The sequence below is a fragment of the Neofelis nebulosa genome, chromosome 3, assembly GCF_028018385.1.
Source record: "Neofelis nebulosa isolate mNeoNeb1 chromosome 3, mNeoNeb1.pri, whole genome shotgun sequence".
Classification (NCBI taxonomy): Eukaryota; Metazoa; Chordata; class Mammalia; order Carnivora; family Felidae; genus Neofelis; species Neofelis nebulosa.
Window position 1 is genome coordinate 134,114,721 of NC_080784.1, and position 23,811 is coordinate 134,138,531.

The following is a 23,811-nucleotide window of genomic DNA, read 5'->3' on the forward strand; positions in this document are numbered from 1 at the left end:
CAGAGTCTGAGGAAAGGAACAAAGATAGTTAATGTTCCTGTTCTCTTCCTTCCTATGAAGCCAGAGGACCACAACCTTTGGTGTGGTTCATACAGGTGAGCCTCCTGGGACAGGGAATGGTGAAGAGTAGATTTGGAGGGACAAACAGAAGATATAAAAGCAAGAATATTGAAATTAAACTGCAAATAGAGGAGTAGAATAAAATCCTTCTCAGTGGCCCCCTTTTTTTTTGTTGTTGTTGGCTCCACTCTGGGAGTGGAGCCCAATGCAGGGCTTGAACTCATGACCCTGAGAGCAAGACCTGAGCTGAGATCAAGAGCTGGATGTTTAACCAACTGAGCCACCAAGTCACCCCCATTGGCACTCTTTTTACATTCATTCTGTCATTATCTGTGGTAGCCAGCCTCCAAAGTAGCCTCCAATAGTTCTTGCTATTGATAGCTCTTGATATTCCAGCTGCAGAAATGGTGGAGGGTGACTTCTAAAGCTGGTTCACATCGAGGCTTCTGCCTTCTGCCTTGGATCACTTATTCTGGAGGATACTAGCTCTCAGGTCATGAGGATTCTTACACAGTACATGTGTTGTGGAGCTGAAGCCTCCTATAGCAACCACTTACCAGCCACGAGAGACAAGCTTCTCAGAAGAGGACCTCTCGCCCCAGTCAAGACATCATATGACTGCAACTCTGGCTGACATCTTGACTGCAACCTCATGAGAGACCCCAAACAGAACTGCCCAGCAAAGCTGCTCCCAAATTCCTGACTCTCAGAATTATGTGCACCAATAAATGTTTACTGTTCTTCACAACAGAGTTTCGGAGTAATTTTCTGTGTAGCAATAGATAACTAATTGTGATTGTTAATTTAGATGTCAATTTGATTGGGCCGTGGGATACTCAGATAGCTGGTGAAACATTACTTCTGGGTGTTTGTGTGATGGTGTTTCTTGAAGAGATTAGCTTTTGAATTGATGACTCTTGCCAGTGTGGGTGGGCATCATCCAATCTGTTGAGGCCTGAATAGAACCAAAAGGCAGAGGAAGGCTTTGCTACTTGAGCTGAGACAACAGTCCTCTCCTGCCCTCAGCATTCCTGGTTCTCAGGCTCTCAGACCTGGGCTGGAATCTACACCATTGCGTCTTGCGGCTCTCAGGGCTTCGAACTATATCCCTGGCTTTCCAAAGTGTCTAGCTTGAAGAAGGCAGATTTGTGGGACTTCTCAGACTCCAATTACATGAGCCAATGCCTCATAATAAATCTCTTTATACATATATAAAGGGTTTCTCTAGAGAACTCTGACCAAGACAGTAATATATCAGCACAGTTAACCCTCACTAACTTCTATGCATTATTCATTATATCTTCATTGAAATCTTACAGATAAAAGCTATTTATTTATGTTCTGTCCCCAAATCACTAAGACATGTGCCCTTATTGCAAGCTTTCCTAAAGCATATATGTACATTACACATTGTCTAAAAATCTGAATATTTTCCTGACCCATTAAAGGCCTACAGGAGCAATGGCTTTGGGAGCTATTTGCAACCAATTCACTAAGAGCTTCAACTGTGCATCATAAAGAGAAGATTCAGGACTGAGTAGCAGTCACAGTAGACATGAAGACCACTGAGTATACTCACACAGCAAAACTGAGCCAATTTTCTGTACTTACGTCCATAATTTTGTTGTATGAAATTGTTTGTTTATGGTTTTCACTCTGAACGCTATCTTTCTTTAGCAACCACTTGAGTTTTAGCTTATTAGACAGCTAAGCTCAATGGCATTTGCTAGATATCATTTACCAGAAAGTGATTGGGTGAAATGCATTTCTTCTCCTGAGCTAGAGTTACTAGTTTGCTCATCTTTCAGGATACTGTCAAAGTAGTTCTTGGCTCAGATAAAAAAAAAAAAAAAAAAAAAAAGTTCAATACCCAGACTGAGGTTTCCATTAGAAAGTTATATTGAATATTTTTGAAGCTACATCCTTTTCCCACTAGTTTTTATCATTTCCTTAGCATAAATTTTCTCAAAAATAAATGTTATGTTAAGATTTAACCACACCAGGGGTGTCTGGGTGGTTCAGTCGGTTAAGGGTCCGATTTCAGCTCAGGTCATGATCCTGTGGTTTGTGAGTCCAAGCCCTGCATCAGGCTCTGTTCTGTCAGCACAGATCCCTTGTTCCCCTCTCAATCAGATAAATAAACATTTTTTTAAAAATCTTAAAAAAAGATTTAAGCACACCTTTTTTCTTTTTTCTAAACTTTTTCCTTTTGGAAAAGTTTTTTAAAACATAGAAGGAAAGAAAATAGTAAAATGAATTTCAATGTACCCATCATCCAGCCTGAACTGTTTTCAGACATTTCTTCTTTTTTTTAAGTAATCTCTACAGCCCACATGGGGCTCAAACTTACCACCCTGAGATCCAGAGTCCTATGCTCCACAAACTGGGCCAGCCAAGCACCCCTCTCACAACACTTCTGACACCAAATGAGTGCCCTACAATTTAACTCAATTTTGACACTAACCACTTGGAGTTAGCACAGACCTCACAGGTTAAGAGTTCAGTCTCACAAGGCTGCCCCATCCCCTAACGAGACTATTTTGAAGTAATCCAAGTAATCAGAAAATTTCATTCATAATATTTTGATATTTATCTCTAAAAGATAAGGACCGCTTAATGTAACAATATTATTATCACAGATTTTAAAAATTCAAAATAATCAAAAAGACTTGTTCATTTTGACTGTTGCAACATATTGCTAAATTGCTCTCCTACAAGGGTGTAATAATTAACCCTCCCACCCCCAGTTTACAGTCCTGATATTATCAATCTTTTTCATCTTCACCAATTTGTGTCTCTTGTGTCTTGTTCTAATTCCCATTTCTTTGATTATTAATGAGGTTGAGCAATTCTCATTTCATACTGGCCATTTATGTTTCATCTTCTATAATTTGCCTCTTCATTCTTCTGTTGATTTTTCTATGCATCAGTCTTATTTTCATGTTGATGGGTAAGTTAAAATAGCAAGAGTTTTAACAAATATTGCATCATCTGTATGGTATACAATGGGAAAAAACTGAAAATGAACTTTATTTTCAAACAGTTGTTTAAAGTATTCATGGAAAATCCATAACATGGTACTCCATGCAGCTATGAAAAAGTATATATTTATTACTACCCAAAGAAATCTACAGATTCAGTGCAAACCTTATCAAAATACCAACATCATTTTTTACAAAACTAGAACAAAGAATACTAAAATATGCATGGAACCACAAAAGATCCAGAATAGCCAACACAATCTTGAGAAAGAAAAAGCTGGAGGTATCATAATTCTAGATTGCAACATATACTACAAAGTATATACTACAAAATAAAATACAAAGTAGTAATCAAAGCAGTATCAAAGCAAATTAAACACATAGATCAATGGAACAGAATAAAGAGCCCAGATATAAACCCATGCTTATATGTCAATTAATCTATGGAAAAGGAGGCAAGAATATAGAATGGGAGAGAAGATAGTCGTTTCAATAAATGGTGCTGGGAAAACTGAATAGCTACATGCAGAAGAATTAAACTGGACTATTTTCTAACACCATACACAAAAATAAACTCAAAGTGGATTAAATCCTGAATGTGAGGCCTGAAACCATAAAAATCCTAGAAGAGAACACAGGCAGTAATTTCTTTGACATCAGTTATAACATTTTTCTAGATGTCTCCTAAGTAAGTCAAGGGAAACAAAAGCAAAAATAAACTATTGGGATTACATCAAAATAAAAAACTTTTGCACAGCGAAGGAAACTCTCAAAAAGCAAAAAGACAACCTACTAAATGCGAGAAGATATTTGTAAATGATATATCTGATAAGGAGTTATACCCCAAATATATAAAAACTGCAGCAACGTGGATGGAACTAGAAGATACTATGCTAAGTGAAATAAGTCAGTCAGAGAAAAACAGATATCATATGTTTTCACTTATGTGGATCTTGAGAAATTTAACAGAAGACCAGGGGAAGGGAAGGGGGAAAAATAGTTACAAACAAAGAAGGAGGGAGGCAAACCATAAGAGACTCTCAAATACAGAGAACAAACTGGGTGGGGGACGGGTAGAAGAGAAAATGGGTGATAGGCATTGAGGAGGGCACTTATTGGGATGAGTACTGGGTGCTGTATAAGCGATGAACCATGGGAATCTACCCCAAAAACCAATAGCACACTTTACACACTGTATGTTAGCCAATTTCACAATAAATTATATATATATACACATATATGTGTGTGTATATATATATATATACATATATATATAATTTATTGTGAAATTGGCTAACATACAGTGTTATATGTGTGTATATATATATATATATATATATAGTTACACAACTCAATACCAAAAAACCCAAACCAGTTAAAAATGAGCAGAGGACTTGAATAGACATTTTTGTAAATGATCCAGTAATTCTACAATTCTACTACTGGGCATGTACCCAAAGAAAACAAATAGATATATGCACCCCCGTGTTTATTGCAGAACTATTTACAATAGCCAAGATATGGAAACAACCAAAGTATCCATCAATAGACAAGTGTGTAAGGAAGATATGGTGTGTGTGTGTGTGTGTGTGTGTGTGTGTGTGTATGTATGATGCATATATATATATATATATATATATATATAATGGAATGTGACATAGTTATAAAAAAGAATGAGATTGTGTCATTTAAGACAACATGGATGAACCTAGAGGGTATTATACTATGCGAAATAAGTTAGAAAAGAAAAATACCATATGACTTCACTTGTGTGGAATTTTAAAAAAACAAATGAATAAACAAAAACAGAAAGCAGAACCAGACCTATAAATACAGAGAAGAAGCTGATGGTTGCCAGAGGGGAGGGGGTGGGGAGATGGGCAGAATGGGTGAAGGGCAGTTGGAGGTACAGGCTTCCATTTATGGAATGAGTAAGTCATGGTAATCAAAGGCACAGCATAAGGAATATAGTCAATGATGTTGTAATAGTGCTGTGAGCATAGCATAATGTATAAACTTGAAAAGTCACTCTGTTGTATGCCTGAAATGAATGTAACATTGTGTGTCAAATATACTAAAAAAAAGAAGTATGTATTTGTACAGAGCCCGATGCGGGACTTGAACTCGCAAGCTGTGAGATCATGACCTGAGCTGAAGTCGGACACTTAACTGAGTGAGCCACCCAGGCGCCCCACAAACATGCCACTTTAATGGGAGATGTTGGTAGTGGGGAAGACTCGTTCATGTGTGAGGTGTGAGGTGGGCATGATATACGCTAGAACTCTTTGTATATTACATGCAATTTTGTTGTGAACCTAAAAGTACTCTCAAAAGTAATATCTATTTTTTAAAATTTTTTTTTAATTTTTATTTATTTTTGAGATAGAGAAAGAGCATGAACGGGGGAGGGTCAGAGAGAGGGAGACACAGAATCTGAAACAGGCTCCAGGCTCTGAGCAGTCAGTACAGAGCCCAACGCGGGGCTCGAACTCACGGACTGTGAGATCATGACCTGAGCCTACGTAGGATGCTTAACCGACTGAGCCACCCAGGCGCCCCTAATGTCTATTTTTTAAAGGACATACAGACATGGGTAGCTATTGTTTATTAATTTAAAATTATTTTTTAAGGGCACCTGGCTGGCACAATCAGAAGAGCATGCAACTCTCGATGGTGTCATGAGTTCAAGCCCCATGTTGTGTGTGCAGATTACTAAAAAAGAATCAATAAAATAAAATGGATTTTTTAAATTATTTATTAAATGTTCATATTAAGATAATTTCTCTCACTGAGTGTACTATTTAAATACAAAAACAATATGTTGGTAATACAATCTAACATAGTACAATCCTAGAGTCAATAACAATGATTATATTGTGAAACTCTTTAACATGTATTTCAGAGGCACCTGGGTGACTCAGTGGATTAAGGATCTGACTTTGGCTCAGGTCATGATCTTACCTTTTGTGAGTTTGAGCCCCACATCAGGCTGTCCCTTGCAGAGTCTGCTTGGGATTCTGTCTTTCCCTCTCTCTGCCCCTTCTCCACTTGCTCTCTCTTTCTCTTTCTCAAAATCAATAAATAAACTTTAAAAAAAATGTATTTTAATTCTTAAAAAACATTTTATTTATTTGAGAGAGAAAGAGAGAGAGAGAGAGCACGCATGAGTGGGGAAGGAGAAGAGAGAGGGAGAGACAGAATCTGAAGCAGGCCCCAGGCTCCAAGCTGTCAGCACAGAGCCCTATGACATGGGGCTCAAACTCACAAATTGTGGGATCATGACCTGAGCTGAAGTCAGACGCTTAACTGACTGAGCCACCCAGGCGCCCCGAATAAAAACATGTATTTTATTCATCATATTGTTGAATCAACTTTTATTTGTTTATTTATTTATTTATTTAAAAAATATTTTTTTAATGTTTATTTATTTATTTATTTATTTTTTTTTTAAATTTTTTTTTTCAACGTTTTTTTATTTATTTTTGGATAGAGAGAGACAGAGCATGAACGGGGGAGGGGCCGAGAGAGAGGGAGACACAGAATCGGAAACAGGCTCCAGGCTCCGAGCCATCAGCCCAGAGCCTGACGCGGGGCTCGAACTCACGGACCGCGAGATCGTGACCTGGCTGAAGTCGGACGCTTAACCGACTGCGCCACCCAGGCGCCCCAATGTTTATTTATTTTTGAGAGAGAGAGAGACAGCATGAACAGGGGAGGGGCAGAGAGAGGGGAAGATACAGAATCTGAAGCAGGCTCCAGGCTCTGAGCTGTCAGCACAGAGCCCAATGCGGGGCTCAAACTCACAGACTGCGAGGTCATGACCCCAGCTGAAGTCAGCTGCTCAACCGACTGAGCCACCCAGGTGCCCCTAACTTTACTTTTTTTAAAAGATAGATTATTTTTGGAGCAGATTTCTGTGTACCACAAAATTGAGTATGAAGTAGAGATTTCCTGCCCCCACACATGCCTGACATCTATTATTTATCTATATTGACATTGAAAGCTATGCATAATATATTTTGGGTAAAAAGAAAATTAACAGAAGAATATACATAATAACTAGGATACGATTTGAGCTGTAACGTGGATGTTTGTAGTTGCATAGAAAATACTTAGAAAAGATCGCTGACTTGTTTTATTATTTCCCTAATTCATGTGGGAAAACAGCTCTGAGAAGTTAAATGACTTAGTCAAGAACAATCGGCTATAAACGATGAATAGCCAGGAGATGAAACCAATTTGTCTGGCATGAAACCTGGTTTAGTCCACTTTAACATTAGGCAGACAAGGTCTGTGAGGGAATGCTAGGAGCCACTGGCAGAAAGATGCAAAAACTGGGGGTGTGGGGTGAGCAAGGTGAATGTTCCTTAAAACATTCGTTTTAAGGAAACTGAGCTATGGTACATTGCTGCACTTGTGGAATCGATGGTTCAACCTCAGTTCAGAGCAAAACCAAACATTTTCAATTTCAGAGAACCAAAGTATGAATCCTGTCTTGGAGAAATCTCCCCTGACTACTGATCCTTAAAATAGTAAAGGAACTAGATCATCTCAGGATGTGGCCATAATGTTGCAACCTCTGTTATCCTATGGAAAGAGTTGTTTGGGCCTATGTAGCTTTAGGTCATCTGATAAAATCTATACAAGGCAGGAATCTCTCCTACAGTCTTACTCTGGATATTTTAAAATCATTTCTAGCTCAATAAATTGTAACCTTTTAGAACTTCTAGGAGGAAGAGACTGCAGGCACAGAACTAATTGCTACTTTTATTTGAGTGGGCTATCTTTTTAAATGTACTATTGCAAAATATATTGTTTTCTGTGTGCACTTTTTTGTTTATTTATTTATTTTAAGAGAGAGAGCATGCAAGTGTGGGAGTGTGGGAGGGCAGAGAGAGAGGGTGCAAGGCGGTGGGGAGAGGGAGAGAGAGGGAGAGAGAGAGGGAGAGAGAGAGATGGAGGGATAGAGAAAATCCCAAGTAGGCTCTGCCCTGTCAGCACAGAGGCACAATCTCACCAACTGTGAGATCATGACCTGAGCCGAAATTAAGAGTCAGTCACTTAACTGACTGAGCCACCCAGGTGCCCCGTGTGCAAATTTTTTAATTTATGGAAACAGTATTGCATCATATATCTCCTTCTGGTGTTTATATTTTTCCACTCAGCTCTGTGTATTTAAGAATTGTCAATGAAGCTGTGCCTACATCTAACCTGATGCTACTCACAGAGGCTTTAGACTCCAGTGTGTGGATCACATTTTACCTGCCTACTCTCACAGGGATGAGCACCTTTGAGATGCACCTAAGATGTAGACTTAATTCCCTTCCATCTTTGGCTATGACAGAGGAAACAGCCTGTCCATGATCCCATATGGACCCATGTGAAAATTTCTTTGGGATATTTACTAGGAGCAGAATTGCTGTGTCACAGAATACGTTTTCATTAGACTAAATTATGCCAGATCACTCCCCAGAATGGCTGCACCAGGTAGATGCCCACCAACAGTGGAGAACAGTATGTTCCCTTTCCCCCACCTCTCCAACCCTTGGCAAGATCCAAATTTCTGATTTTTTTGTGAGTCTGAGAGGTGTAAACTGATACCTTTGTGAATGTTTTAGCTTGCATCTCTCTGATTACTACTGATTCATGTTTATATAACTGACTAGCCCATAGTGAAATTGATATGCTGAGAAGGGTCAGGTTGACCTTGCTTCAGGTTCCTCTTGCACACCTTGCTCTGTTCCCTGGGTTAGGCCAATATCTTTTTTGTTTGTTTATTTGCTTAGAGAGAGAGAGAGAGAGAGAGAGAGCACAAGAGGGGGAGAGCAAAAGGAGAGAGAGAGAGAGAGAGAGAGAGAGAGAAAGAGAGAGAGAGAATTCCATGTAGGCTCCGTGCTGTCAGTGCAGAGCCTGACTTGGGTCTCGATCCCATGACCCTGGGATTGTAACCTAAGCTGAAATCAAGAGTCAACCAACTGATCTCAACCAACTGACCCACCCAGGCACCCCAAATATAATTTTCTAAGCAGCTTTATGGAAATATAATTTACATACCATATAATTCACCCATATAAAGTCCACAATTCAATGGTTTTTAGCATATTCACATGGTTGTGCAACCATCACCACAATCAATTGTAGAACATTTTTATCACCTCAGAAAGAAACACTGCACCCACTTGCATGTATTCCCCTTTACCCCCCAAATTTCCCCACAGCCCTAGGAAACCATGAATCTACCTCTGTCTCTGCAGATTTGCCTATTCTGGATATTTCATATAAATGGAATCACATAATATGTGGTCTTTTGAGACTGGATTCTTTACTAAGAATTGTTTTTGAGGTTCATCCATGTAGTAGCCCTTCAGTACTTCATTCCTTTTTTTTTTTTTTTTTTTTGCTGAATAATACTTCATTGTATGGCTGTACCACATTTTCTTTACCTATTCACCAGTTGACGGATTTGGGGTTGTTCCCACTTTTTGACTGTTATAAAGAATGCTACTATGTACATTCATGTACATGCTTTTGTATGGATCTATTTTAATTTCCCTTGGGTATATACCTAAGAACTGCTAAGGAGGGTAACTCTATGTTTAATATTTTGAGCAACTGTCAAACTGTTTTCCACGGTGGCTGCACAATTTTATATTCTTGCCAGCAATGTACTAAGGTTCCAATTTCTCCACATTCTTGTCTACACTTGTTATTGTCCATTTTGTTTGTTATAGTCATCCTCATGGGTGTGAAGTGGTATCTTATGGTGGTTTTGATTTGAGTTTTCCTCATGACTAATGCTGTTGGGCATCTTTTCATGATAGATTTTCATGGGTGGTTTGTATATTTTCTTTGGGGGAATGTCTATAATGTTTATAATATTTCATAACAAGAATTATTTAAAAATTATTAATAATTAGTAAGTAATAGTAATTTTAATAATAAAATAATTGAATTACAAGAATTCTTTATATACATTGACTACAAGTCTCTTATGAGATATGTGATTTAAGATATTTTGGGGGGGCTAATTTCCTATTAGCTTAGTCTCAATGTTACAAATGTAATAGCTGCTATCACTAGTCACACATTTCTGAGGTAATCTGTGAGTCTTTTCTCACAACACTCTGACACCAAATGTGTGGGGTTTTTTCCCCCATACCAACTAATTCTCCAACTCTCTGGACACCAAGTAGGTGTCCTACCAGTCAGTTCAATTCTGACACAAGCCACCCAGAGTTAGCACAGACCCCACAGGTTAAGGACTCAGTCCAACAAGTCTGCCCCTACTTTAGCTTGTCACCTGTACTTCTGACTAATCAGCTATAGATGGGAGGTTCCAGTGACCCATTCCTCAAGCTCAGTTAATTTGCTAGGGCAGCTCACAGAACTCAGAGAAACATTTTACTTACTAGATCACTGGTTTATTATAATAGGATATAACTCAGGAACAGCCAGATGGAAGAAAGATCCACCGGGCAAAGTATGAAGAAAGAGCATAGGGCTTCCAATCCCTAATGGAGTATATCACTCTTCTTGAATCTCCATGTGTTCAAAACCTGGAAACCCTCCAAACTCCAACATTTTGGGTTTTTATGGAGTCTTCATTATCTAGGCATGATTAATTAGATAATTGGCTATTGGTGATTACCTCAATCCCCAGCCTCTGTCCCCCTCTTGGAGGTTGGGAGTTTCATTGAAAGTTCCAATCCTCAAATCAAGTCTTGGCCTGACGCTATCTATCTAGGGGCCCACGAAGAGTCATTCCACTAGACAAAGGAAGTGACTCTTACCACTCAGGAAGCTCCAAGGGATTTAGGAACTCTGTGTCAGGAACTGGGGGCAAAGACCAAATATATAATTCTTATTGTATCAGACACAGATTGGATGGAAGAGGGGTGGAAGGAAGAAAACAGATTCCAGGTTGATTATCAATTCAGTTTACTTCCCACACCTGTAACTACTATCTCTGTGCAAGCTATTCTAAGCGTATAGAGAAACTTTAAGCAGCTAGAGTCACAACATAAATGAATGGAATGGAGACTGCCAAAATTGTGAAATACTAGAAGCAGAAACTATTCATTTCAGTGTCTTCAGGCTCCACTGTAGCAAGTGTCCGGCACAGGAGTTGCTCCACAAACATTTGCTCAATATAACTGAACTGAGGTAAGTTCATATCTAAAAGATACGGCAGAAGATAGAAAGTGACACAAAAGTCCAGACGTCTCCTGCTACAGCTGTCAGCATTAGTCCTTCAGTTTCTACTGGGGCAGAAGATGGAACAAGTGAAGATAAATGTGAAGGAAATGAAGGGAGTTGAGAAAAAAGGCTTTAAGAAAAGATCAAGGAGACCAGTGGTAAGATAAAGAAACCCTGGAGGGGAAAGCCTGTGGTTACCTGCCCTAGGAATTTGGAATTTTTAAAAGCATTCCCCTAGAGCTAATCAGGTTGAGCTCTTTCTGCACCAACACTTAAAAGGCTTCAGTAGATCTGAGATTTTTACAACAGCCCCACTGTTCTGTGCCACACGATGTGTGAAGTAGAGTCAAGAGAGTCAAGAATAGCGAACACCGAGGGGTGTAACAGGCCAGAAGAGCTGCTGAGGAAAGCAACAGAAACCATGCCGCAAAGTGAGAACCGAAGTATTTAGGTAATTTTCACTTCTATTTTCTTTTCTGCTTCCAGAGAGGTGGACCCACATTTTCTTTTTTTTTAAATTTTTTTATGTTTTATTGTATTTTTAAGAGGTGGGGGAGGGGCAGAGACAGAGGGAGACAGAATCTGAAGCAGGCTCCAGGCTCTGAGCTGTCAGCCCAGAGCTCGATGCAGGGCTCTAACTCACGAACACTGAGATCATGACCTGAGTCGAAGTTGGAGGCTTAATCGACTGAGCCACCCAGGCTCCCCTGGACCCACATTTTCTATTCCTAGCTTCCTTTCTGGTTTTTGTTTTGTTTTGTTTTTTGTTTTTATGTTTTCTATGATAGGTATGAGCTTTCCAATCGTGGAATTCTATGTTTGCGGTCCCCCAACATGCAGTGTTCTGAATAGATGGATGACTTGTATTTTCCAGGGAAGTCTGGTCCTCTAAATTTTGTGTCACAGATTCAGATGTCAAAAAAAAAAAAAAATTATCTTAGGGAAAGAGACTCAAAGATGTGCAGTAGCTACCATACAATATAGCCTGGCACTTTTACTTGTAGGTGTATATTCAAAATAATGAAAACACGAATCCACATAAAAACTTGCACACGAACATTCGTAGTGGCATTCTTTATAATAGCCCCAAAGTGGAAACAACCTAAATGTCCATCAACTGATGAAAGGATAAACAAAATCTTGCATCTACTATCTTAAAAAAATTGAAAATGCAGACATATGAACTCTACAAAACATATGAAAGTGATCCGTTATCTGCAAGATATACCAAAAACCTGTTTTCTGGCAGCAGAGTAGTCTCTGATTAATGTACTTCTTTACCTGATGGCAGACTTCCAAGAGGCAGGACGTACAAGCTGTCAGTCTTCTAAAGGCCTGGGAATTGAGACTGTTGCTTCCTTGTATTTTATTGGTCAAAGCAGTCACAGGCCAGCCCAGATTCAAGGGTCAAGAAATAGGCTCTGCCCTTGGTAGTGCAACAGCATGTGAGTCCAGGAAGAGAAGAATTGGAGATAAGCTATCATAAAGATAGAATTGGTTGGCAACTAGGAAACAGATGTAAAATGTCAGAAGCCACCAACAACGAAAGAGCAACTTACATTTAATAGTTTAAAGTTAACCTACAGTTAAATTCAGGTAATATACACTACAGTCATGCACATACTTATGTGATGCAGAGTGTACTTCTGTCTCTTGACTTTGGGCTTAGGCATATCTATTATTTATCTATTGTTGCATACCAAAGGCCTCATCTCATTTAATCACTAACTACATTTGAAAGAGCTGCTTACACCTCCCTTCTTGAAATTTTCTTTATTGCCTTTCTCTTGCTTTCTATTGGTTTCCCTCCGACTTCATTGCTACTCCTTTTTAAAAAAAATTTTTTTAAGTTTATTTATTGTTTATTTTATTTTATTATTTTTTTTTGAGAGAGAGAGAACACACATGTGCAAGTGGGAGAGGGGCAGAAAGAGAAAGAAAGAGAGAGAGAGAATCTCAAGCAGGCTCTGTACTGCCAGCGCAGAGCCCAACATGGGTCTTGGGCTCCCAAACTGTGAAATCATGACCTCAGAAAAGATCAAGAGACCGACTCTTAACTGACTGAGCCACCCAGGTGCCTCTCATTGCTATTCCTTCTTGGTCTCCTTGCTCAATCATCTTTCTTTTTCCAACTTCTACATTCTGCAAAATCACATGCTTTGGCCTCCAGCTCCTCTCTTCTCCATCTTTACTTACTCCTTAGGTGATCTCATCCTGATGGCTTTCAGTTCCATGCACAGACCGATGACTCCAAAATTTGTGTCTCTCAACTCGACAGCTCCCTAGAACAACAGGTAATACATTTAAGTGCCTAAGCAAAATCTTCATTGTATGTTTACTGGGTGTCAGAAATTTAACATCCCCAAGGTGAAACTCTTGATTCTTCTTCAGCTCCACCTCAAGAATTTTCTACCTAGTTTCTTTGTTGCTACTCCTGATGCCCCTTCAGTTTATTCTCTGCACAGCAACATGAGTATCCCTTTCAATCACAAACACATTCCTGACACTCCTCTGCTCTCTTTCCTTGGGTCTTCTCATTTATGAGAATAACATCCAAATTTCTTATCTTGGTGTATAATGCCTTACAGATTCCAGCCTTTCTCCAGCCTCATTCCTGCTTAATTTCATTCATTAACTATGCGCCTGTCATGTTGGCTTCCCTGTCACTCTGCTGCAAGGTCTTTGTTCTTGTCCATTCCTCTACCTGGAATACTTTTTCTTCAAATACATGCAGGGTCTGTTCCCTCCCTTCTATTGTGGTTTCTGCTCCCAAGTACCTCTGGCTCTAAGAGGGTTTTCCCTGGCTTTCGCACCTGAAATACACATTTTCCCTGCTCTATCCCATTATTCATTATTATTTTTTCTATAGACCATTCATTGTTACAGAAAGCAAAGAATATATTACTTTTCTCTTCTGTGCCTTTTTCTAGAGTGTATGTTCCATGAAGACAGAAATTTTGTCTGTTTCATTCACTGCTGTATCTTCAGCTCTCCGAAGTTTCTGGTACGTAGGGGGATGCACTACATAAGTATTATTTGAGTGAGTGAACAGCCATTTACTGAACAAATAAGGAGAGAGAGTTTTAAAGGGGAAGAGGAGGAAGAACAGAGACATTCTGTGAGCAGGGGACAATGCCAGAGACAAGCAAGCCCAGAATAAGATAAGGTGTTTTAGGCAATGGCAGGGAATAATACAAATTCCTGACATTTACTAGGTTATCTAAAGTCAAGAATGGGGATGCCTGGGTGGCTCAGTCAGTTAAGCGTCCAAATTTGGCTCAGGTTATGATCTATGGTTTATGAGTTTGAGCCCCGTGTCAGGCTCTGTTTTGACAGCTCAGAGCCTGGAGCCTGGTTCAGATTCTGTCTCCCTCTCTCTCTGCCCCTCTTGCTCATGCTCTGTCTCTCTCTTTCACTCGAAAATAAATAAGCATTAAAAAAAAATTTTAAGTCAAGAATGACTCTAGAGACTTTGCACATGTTAGTTTATTTAATTCCCCCAGAAAGAATGATTTGAGAAATACTACCATCTCCATTTACACATGAGGAAACTAAGCATAGGAAGGTTAAGAAACTAGCCTAAAGTCACAGTTCATAAATGGTAGAACCAGAATGCAAACAGGCTGGGTATCTCCAGAGTCTTACTCTCCACCACTATATTACACAGCCTCTCAGAAGAGGCAAGTATGAGGTCACTGAATTTACATTTTGCTTCCTTCACAAAATTGCCCAGAGTTAATCCTACATATAGTCTTGGTGTCTTTCCTACAGGTATTGCAGAAGAAACACATCTAATTTTGCAAAACTTTTCTGCCGATTGGCATGTCCTTGCTAGAATCTCTGACTTTGTTGCCTGTTCATAGGAGTTATGATTGCATATGATATGAAGAGATTCAATTAGTACTTGACAGGGATGCTGGAAATTTGGCCTATAATTACTTCCAGTCTGTAGTTATAGTAGCTCTGTGAGTTTGAGAATACTCCTATCACCTCTCAGAGTTTGCATTTAATTCTCTGAAAAATGAAGGGGAGAGGACGAGGAGGAAATAAATTCAATGATACCTCTCAGCTCTAAAATCCTGATCACATTGACTTCCAGTCAGGCAAAAAGATTTCTGGGCCTTTTCCTTCCAAAGCTATCCAACTGAGGTGGCTCAGTTGGTTAAGCATTCAGGTCTTGATCTCTCTCTCTCTCTCTCTTTTAAGTTTATTTATTTATTTGGAGATGAGAGAGAGAGAAAGAGAGACAGAGAGAGAAAACAAGCAGGGGAGGGGCAGAGAGACAGGTAGAGAACCCCAAGACACATCTCCCATACAGGGCTTGATCCCATGAACCATAAGATCATGATCTGAGCTGAAATCAAGAGTCAGATGCTTAACTAATTGAGCCACCTGGGTGCCCCCAAGTCTTGAACTCTTGAGCCCCGCGATGGGCTCCATGCTGGGCATGAAGCCTACTTTATAAGGTTTTTTTAATGTTTAAGTTTAATGTTTATTTATTTTTGAGTAAGAGAGAGAGAGAGACAGAGAGACAGAGACAGAGACAGAGCATGAGCGGGGGAGAGGCAAAGAGAGAGGGAGACACAAAATCTGAAGCAGGCTCCGGGCTCCAAGCTGTCAGCACAGAGCCAGATGCAGGGCTTGAACTCAGAAACCATGAGATCATGACTTGAGCCCAAGTCGGATACTTTATGCTTGCTTTACCGACTGAGCCACCCAGGCTCCCAAGGAAGCCTACTTTAAAAAAACAAACAAACAAATAAAAAAACACAAAGGCGAAAGGTCCTCGGTTGGCAACACCACTCTATGATGATTCTTATCTACAGTAAACCTGCAGGTTGCTCTGCCTTCTCATGGGCCCTGTTAGGAAATCAACCTCCTTTTGGAATAGAACTTTCTACATCAGTTGCTTAAAAGCAGATGGAAAGTAAATTTACCTAATTCCAGGGAAGCAAGCCAACACTACAAAATGGATGATTTCTGTTTTCTGTTTTCCTTCCCAGTCAAAGCCCGTGCCAGCTGGCTAGTCTTGGGTAAATTCCTCCCTCAGATTCAATTTATATTCTGCTTTAACTGCTCATTTTCTCCCACTTCGGTCCCTCAAAGTGATGTGTTCTCCCCTTGTACTTTCTCTAAACACAGAAGGCCCCCAGTGGATGATACTATATAATCTGTACCTGGTGAAACAGAAAATGCTTTTATTCCCTTTTCTTTCCATTTACTTTAGCTGTAATCTATGTTCTTTCCTAGTGCATGAAGTAGTCAGAAATTTATGTTCATAGGTACAGTGTATTTCACTTGTGGAGCATGTCAAAACAAAAAACTAATTTGTGTTGAGTAATCTGCAAAGCCAATTTTTGATAAAACAATTTAAAGATTTCAAAACAGAGATGAGTAGGAACATATTTAACATATCGATGAACTATAAACAGACAGTGTGGGAAGGTGATATGATTTGAAGACTGAGGGTTCAAATCCCAGCTATTCCACTCGATATTGTGTGACCTAGGGCAAGCCACTTGCCTCTCAGTGCCTCAAATTTTACTTACCTGTAAAGTAGGGACAATATTACTTACATCAAAGGGCTGTTGTGTGGACATACCTAAGTGTCCTGGAAAAAGTTGACATCTAACAGATGATGTTAATGGTAGAGAAACAAAGATGTCTATGGGGAAAGTGGGAAGAACAGATAAGGCATCAATGAGTTCAGCTTTCACTTTCTTTTCCTTGACAGGAAAATCCCACAGTAGTTAAGAACAAGCTGTTCCGGTGCCTGGGTGGCTCAGTGGGTTAAGTGTATGACTTTGGTTCAGGTCATGAACTCACGTTTCGTGGGTTCGAGCCCCACACTGGCTCTATGCTGATCACTCAGAGCCTGGAGCCTGCTTTGGATTCTGTGTCTCCCTCTCTTTCTGTCCCTCCCCTGCTCGCACTCTGTTTCTTTCTCTCTCAAAAATAAATAAAGATTTAAAAACAAAACAAAACAAAACAAAAAACGAACACACTTTGGAACTATGTTGCCAGGGTTCAAGTTCCAGCACTGTCATTTATAAGCTATATGATCTCAGGCAAGTTATTTAATCTCTCTGTGCCTCATCTGTAAAATGGGGATGATAATAGTAACCCTACTTCATGGGGTTGTTAAGATTAAGTGAGTTAATACATGTAAAGTATTTAAAACAGTGCCTGGACAGAATAAACATTTATACGTATTAGTGTGATGGTTAATTTTATGTCAGTTTGGCTTGGCCAGGGTACCCAGATATTTGACCAAACATCTGTCTAGATGTCTCTGCGGAGGTACTTATAGATGGGATTAACATTTAATTGGTAGACTGAGTAAAGCAGATTCTTCTCCATAAGGTGGGTGGGCCTCATCCAATCAGTTAAAGGTCTTAAGAAAAAAAAGACTGACATCACCTAAGGAAGCAGGAATTCTGCCTCCAGACTGCCCTGGGACTTGTGCTACAAGATTATTTCTTCCCTGGGTCTCTGCACTCTGCTGCAGGACCTCTGTACTTGCCTTTTCTTCTGCCTTGAATACTTTTCCTTCAAATATATCCATGGTCTGCTCCCTCCCTTCAGATTTGGACTTGCCAGCCCTCATATGGTGAGCCAGTTTCTTAAATCTCAATCTCTCTCTCTCCTTCTCTCTCTCTCTCTCTCTCTCGCTCCCTCCCCACACACACCACATACACACACATACATAGCACACACATGCACCTTATTGGTTCTGTTTCTTTGGAGAGCCCTAATACAGTTAGCAGTTATTATTTTTGTTTGTAGCAGGAAGTGATACTCTATATCGGTCCTTCAATAAGAGCACAGCAATCAATAATCACATGGCAAATCTTCACTTTAATCCTCCCAGTTCTGAAGATTTAAGAAAACTAGGAGGAGAAAAGGTTTGCCCTTTAAATAAAAAAGGCAAGGAAGCAAGGAGGCAAGATTGTTCATGGCAGGTTTAGAAAATGATGTGTTTGGGTGGACTAAGGGTCCACTTAGGGAATTAGTGGGTCATAAGTTTGAGGAAGGAAGGCCTAAATACCAGCCTTAGAAGCTCAGGATTTTTCCCCCTACTGGCAATGGGGAGCTACTGAAGCTTTGTGAAAACCACAATTAGATAAAAATACATATCAATGGTGTAGGATTAGTTAGGAGGAGGGAGCAATCAGGGAAAGAGAGAACAGGTAGAAAATATTATGTAACCTTGCATTATGCTGTTATCTACAGTTTATCACCAAAGAGCATTAAGCATCTGTTTCCTTACTGTTTTCATTGAGTCACATTTTCAGTCATATGGTAGTCCCTCATGTGAGCAGGCTGATGTCCCTCTCTTCATCCCCTTCTTTTTATTCCTGTGCTGTAACTCTGCTCTCTTCCCAGGTCCCATCTTCCTGACTGTTCCCTGGTCTATGCAAAGGTAGGGATAGGGAACCCCATTTTTGTTTTTCTTTGTGACCTGGGGAGAGCTTTCCTGGTTTCAACCTGGGAGCTGGAGTGTCAATTCCTATTTTCTTTATATTAAAGCATCTTCAAGAAAACAAATGTCTTTTGCTTTCTTTCTATAGCATAACCATTATATGCTCTTAGCTTATTTGAGTTTTAAAAACTTCTTCTGGAGGGTCTTTGTATATAAAATCTAGATCACCCAAAGCCAAAGTAACTTTTTAAGAGGTAATGCTAACCCTGGTTTTAAAGTCTATATTTAACACTGCCAGAGAAAGAAACACAGTTGGGTACTTTCCCAGGGTATGCTAATGAGCTGAAAAAAGAATACTTTCCTTTCTGCTATTGGTAGAGAAACTGACCAATAGAAGAGCAGGTCAGCACCTACACCCACTCTGTAGCAAGTAAGGAGGTGTGTTTGTTCATGCCAATAACTCATGCTTTTGGTTGCCTGACAACCAGTGACAAGTGTGCCTTTCATCATCTATTACAATGTTACCTTGAGATTCTGAACTTTAATCTAAATGAGACTCAGAAAAGAGGAATGAGCTTAGAAAATTAGATACCATTTCTATAGGTTATAGGCATACACACTTCTGATTACAGATTTTGAAGACAATGGCAGTTTTTCTTAATACTGCGTGCATTTTTCTGTTTATCCACTTGTATAAAGCTGGTTATTTTCACATTCAGTCCATGCCACTGACAAGAAATGTATTGAATATTCTTTATGAAGATTACAAGGGGATTTTTGGCCTGTTTCAGGCATATCTGAATAACAGTACATTAGCAGATGTTACTTACCAGTAAACACTGAGTTTTAGATTCTTGAAGTTATAATTTTCACTGTGTTATTCTGTACCATTTCCCACAGCTAGAAGGGTGTCATATTACTTTGTTTATATGTTGCTTAATAGGTGGACCAAGCGTTTTCATTATTATTATTATTATTATTATTATTATCTAGCCTAGCTGTTTATAGACTCCTCCAATGCACTGTAAAATCTTCAGAGTAATAACAGTGTTTATTTTTATGGGACACTTACATTGTCTACCTAATTTAATTCGTGCAGCAATTATGTAAATTTGCCAGGAAAGGTTATATTTAGTGTTATTTTATATCTGATTAAACAGAGGCACAGTGAAGTTAGCTACTTATCTGAGGCCACACACTAGTCAAAAGCAATGTTGGAGTCCAGGCTCCAGACCTAAGCAAGGTACATTTTCTTTGATTCCAAAACACCTCTCAGGAGTCAGAAATTTGTTTTTTCTTTCTTATTCTTTCTAGGTAGACTTGTATAACATTCAGCAACTGAATAATTCCTAACTTAAAAGAGAGACAGAGACAGAAAGGAGAATGTGAGCCACAAGAGTCCTAGGATAATATTTAGAAAACGACATACTTTCTAATTGTAGCATTCATTATACTTAGGTGCATGTGTACTGTCTACTCTCCTTCCTCCCAATTTTCATAAGAGGAGAGATCATGTTCACATTGTTCAGTCCTTGGTATAAACCTAACATACATAGTACTTGATGTACAGCAGGAATTTCACAAATAGTTATTGAAAAGCTTAACACTAAAAATTGCCCAAGAAAAACAGAACCAAATGATTTTAAATCAGAGCTGCTATCTGTATCAGTTGGGATAGGCTGATACGTTCAATTAGCTCCAGATGCAGTAACAATAATATCAGTGGCTTAAAATGATGAAGGTTTATATCATGCTCATGCTCTTTGGCCATCATGGAGCAGAATTATGCTCTTCATAGTCACTCAGGGATCCAGCTTGAAGGAGCAGACATGATCTAGAATAGTGTTGGTGGCAAAGACAGACAGAAGTGGCCCTGGAGGGTCTTGCAGAAGAATATCAAATGTTCCAACTAAGAAACACCATCACCTCCACTTAAATATTCATTGACCTGGACTAGTCACAGGTACCCCAGCTTCCCATAGCATCACCTACTTAGGGGCCAGAAGCTGCCTAGGTGGTGGAGAGCAGGAAATACTTGGCAAATGGTGCTAATGACTACCAGATTTCATTTCCTTGATTCTGAGCTTTTGTGATTGAAATAATAAAGTACAATTTTGCTTATAAGCTTTCTTACATTTATAAAATATACTTTTCCTCATAACAGCCCTTTATAAGAAAGATGCATAGTGAAATTAAATACTTAAATAAGGTCAATAGAAAAGTCAGAGGTGGAAATAGAAAGATAATTCAAATCTCTATACCACTGGTACTATTTTTAATTTAAAAATTTTTAAATGTTTATTTATTTTTGAGAGAGAGAGAAAGAGTGTGAGCAGGGAAGGGGCAGAGAGGGAGGGAGACCCAGAATCCAAAGCAGGCTCCAGGCTCTGAGCTGTTAGCACAGAGCCGGACGTGGGGCTCGAACTCACGAAACACAAGATCAGTCACGAAACACAAGATCATGATCTGAGCCAAAGTTGGACGCTTAACTGACTGAGCCACCCAGGCACCCCTCGATACAACTGGTACTAGATGAAACTTACTTATTCCATATCTGTGGAGATAAATTACACATGGGGAAAAAAAAGCAACAGTTACATTTTATTACAAAATAAAATCATTGCTGCAAGTTTTAATTGGGTCCAAAGACAAAACTTAAAAATTCTTTATGTCAGTGTTTTGGATATCATTCTGGTGATACAGAGAAGGGACATCTGGGCTAGCAATTCTGGATTGAACAGGCTGCACTGTGGAAAAATACATCCCAGTACTCCTGGCCCCTTTTAGGCATGAGGCCAAAAGTAGCATACAGATACTTACCTGAAAAATTGCTGATTCTGAAGTAGGAGAAGAATAGTGTTTTCCCTTTACTGTCCTAGGTTCTCTGGCTGGGGAACCTAAAAATTAAACTGGCAAAAGATAAATTACAAGGAAAAAAAAGTTGTTTTGTTTTGTTTTTCTGATTGAGGTGGTTTTAATTCCTTAGCAACTCTAGCAAATCAAAACTTAAGTCTGTACTGGCTGAAGGTTAACAAATAAAAACCTAAGGACAACCAATCACAAAGTGCAAATTAAACTCCCCCAAGTAAAGTAGTTGCTTAAGCTAGAGCCAAATAATTTTCTTGCTTTGCTTTCCTCTCTTATCTATAAAATCTTGTCTCTAGCTCCTATTGCTGGAACACTCCTAACCACTTCTTGTCCAGAGCTCCACAATTCCAATTGATTTTTGCTCAAATAAACTCTTAAAATGCTTAATATGTATCAGTTTACCTTTTAACAGTTCCACGTTGGTGGTTCATTAGCCCAAATCTCAAAAGGCTTACTCAAGACTCATCTGTCCTCACTTGATATTTTATAAGCCCCCTTGCCACCCACTTACCCAAAGCCTCATGACCCATCTTGGGTCTAATTTCCTGATAGTTGCTACTATCAACCAGTTCACTTCTTTAAAATATAAAGTGAAATACAAAGGAACTCAACTTGATTCTTTTGGACATTATGAAATGATCCCTCATGCCGAGTACATGTACATTTGTACTACATTTAGCTATGCTTCAGAGATTCAAACAGCAGAAGTTTATAATTCAAAGGAACTACTGGCTTTATTTGTTATCAATTGTGGTAAGATATGGAATGGTATGGTTTTCAAATGTAATTCCAAGGACTGCAATAACATCAAACATATGCATATTCTTCAGGGCAGCCTAACTGATCTTGTTTATCACATGACTGTGGATTATAGAGTATTACAGTAAAAAGGATATAGCAAAGTCATGATGTTCTCAAATCCTGGGCATGCAGTCTGCAAGAGCTTAAAAAGAAGGTCAAAAAGCCAAGCAAATTCAAAACGTTTTAGACTTCCAAACTTAAAATTTCCCAAGTCAACAGTTCTTGTTGTTGCCCAAAATGTTCACATTTGTGAGTGTGAAGTCTTTCATTATCTGGTCCAAATGTTTGAGATATTGCAATACATGATACTACGTTTATTGCTGAACAGTCAAAAATAACTTCTTTGTATTTAAACCTCGGCCACCCCTGGGGCACCTGGGTGGCTCAGTCAGTTTAGCGGTGGACTTCGGCTCAGGTCATGATCTCACCGTTCCTGAGTTTGAGCCTTGCATTGGGCTCACTGTTTTCAGCGCAGAGCCCGCTTTGGATCCTGTCCCCCTCTCTCTGCCCCTCCCCTTCCTGCCTCTCGTGCATCCATGCGCACTCTCTCTCTCTCTCTCTCAAAAATAAACATTAAAAAAAAATTAAACCTCAGCCACCAAAATGCTCCATCGCCATAAAAGGCCATCATCAAAAGACATGCACTAGAATGTACATAGTAGTGCTATCTGTAATAGCTCCAAACTGGAAACTACCCTAACATCTGTCAAAAGAATGAATTCATCAATTGTGGTATATTCACAGAATGGCATAAAATGAATAATCTACAACTACATGCAATAATATGGAAGAATCTCATAAATATAAAGTTTAATAAAGAAGCCAAGCACAAGAGAGTGCAAACTTTATGATTATATATGTCAAGTACAAAGACAGGCAAAACTAAGTCTATGTTGTTGGCAGGATAGACAATGACTGGAAGGCAGTATGATAGGGTCCCTGCATGTTAATAATGTTCTCTTCTTTTATCTTTGTTGGATAGCATACCAAGTTGTGCTCAGATTGTGAAAATTCATAGAATTGTATACACAGCTTGGAATGTGTGTACTTTCTGTTAAAAAGTTAACAAAAGAAAGAAAATTCCAGGAAGCCCATGAAAAGTGAATTTCGGCCCAACATAATAATCCTCAATGTCATTACTAGAATTTGTGGGCCACCAATGAATCACTCTGTAAACAGAGTATTCAATGAACTGGATTCAGAACAATTGCCCAGGAGCAGGATACCTGATATGTCAAAACAAGCTAATAGTTTACCTTTGAAATCTCCGATCTCTCTGCTTTTCTCTACCTTCAGTGATATCACCATAGTGTAAGCCAGATGAATCTCATCTGAAACGGTCTCCTAAACAGTTTCCCCAATAGCCTATTCTGCTTGTTCTCTACACATTAAGGAAAGTGATGTAAAGTCTAAACTAGATCCTTTTACTTCCTGCTTAAAAGGCCTCAATAGAATCCCAGTAAATTGAAAATGTAATGACAA

The 23,811-nt window shown here is 39.2% G+C and overlaps 1 protein-coding gene across 4 annotated transcripts in view; it reads right to left on the reverse strand.

Annotated features, from left to right (window-relative positions):
- Positions 1-23,811, reverse strand: part of LOC131507339 (large ribosomal subunit protein uL15-like) — a 62,012-nt gene that overhangs the window by 37,414 nt on the left and 787 nt on the right. For 3 of the 4 annotated variants that reach the window (XR_009259452.1, XR_009259453.1, XM_058721938.1), the window contains exons 2-3: positions 21,481-21,569; positions 13,434-13,519 (exon numbers count right to left, since the gene is read on the reverse strand). The gene's annotated coding sequence lies outside the window, so the exon portion shown is untranslated. The remainder of the gene's footprint in view (positions 1-13,433; positions 13,520-21,480; positions 21,570-23,811) is intronic. The other variant, XM_058721939.1, reaches the window with a different exon arrangement.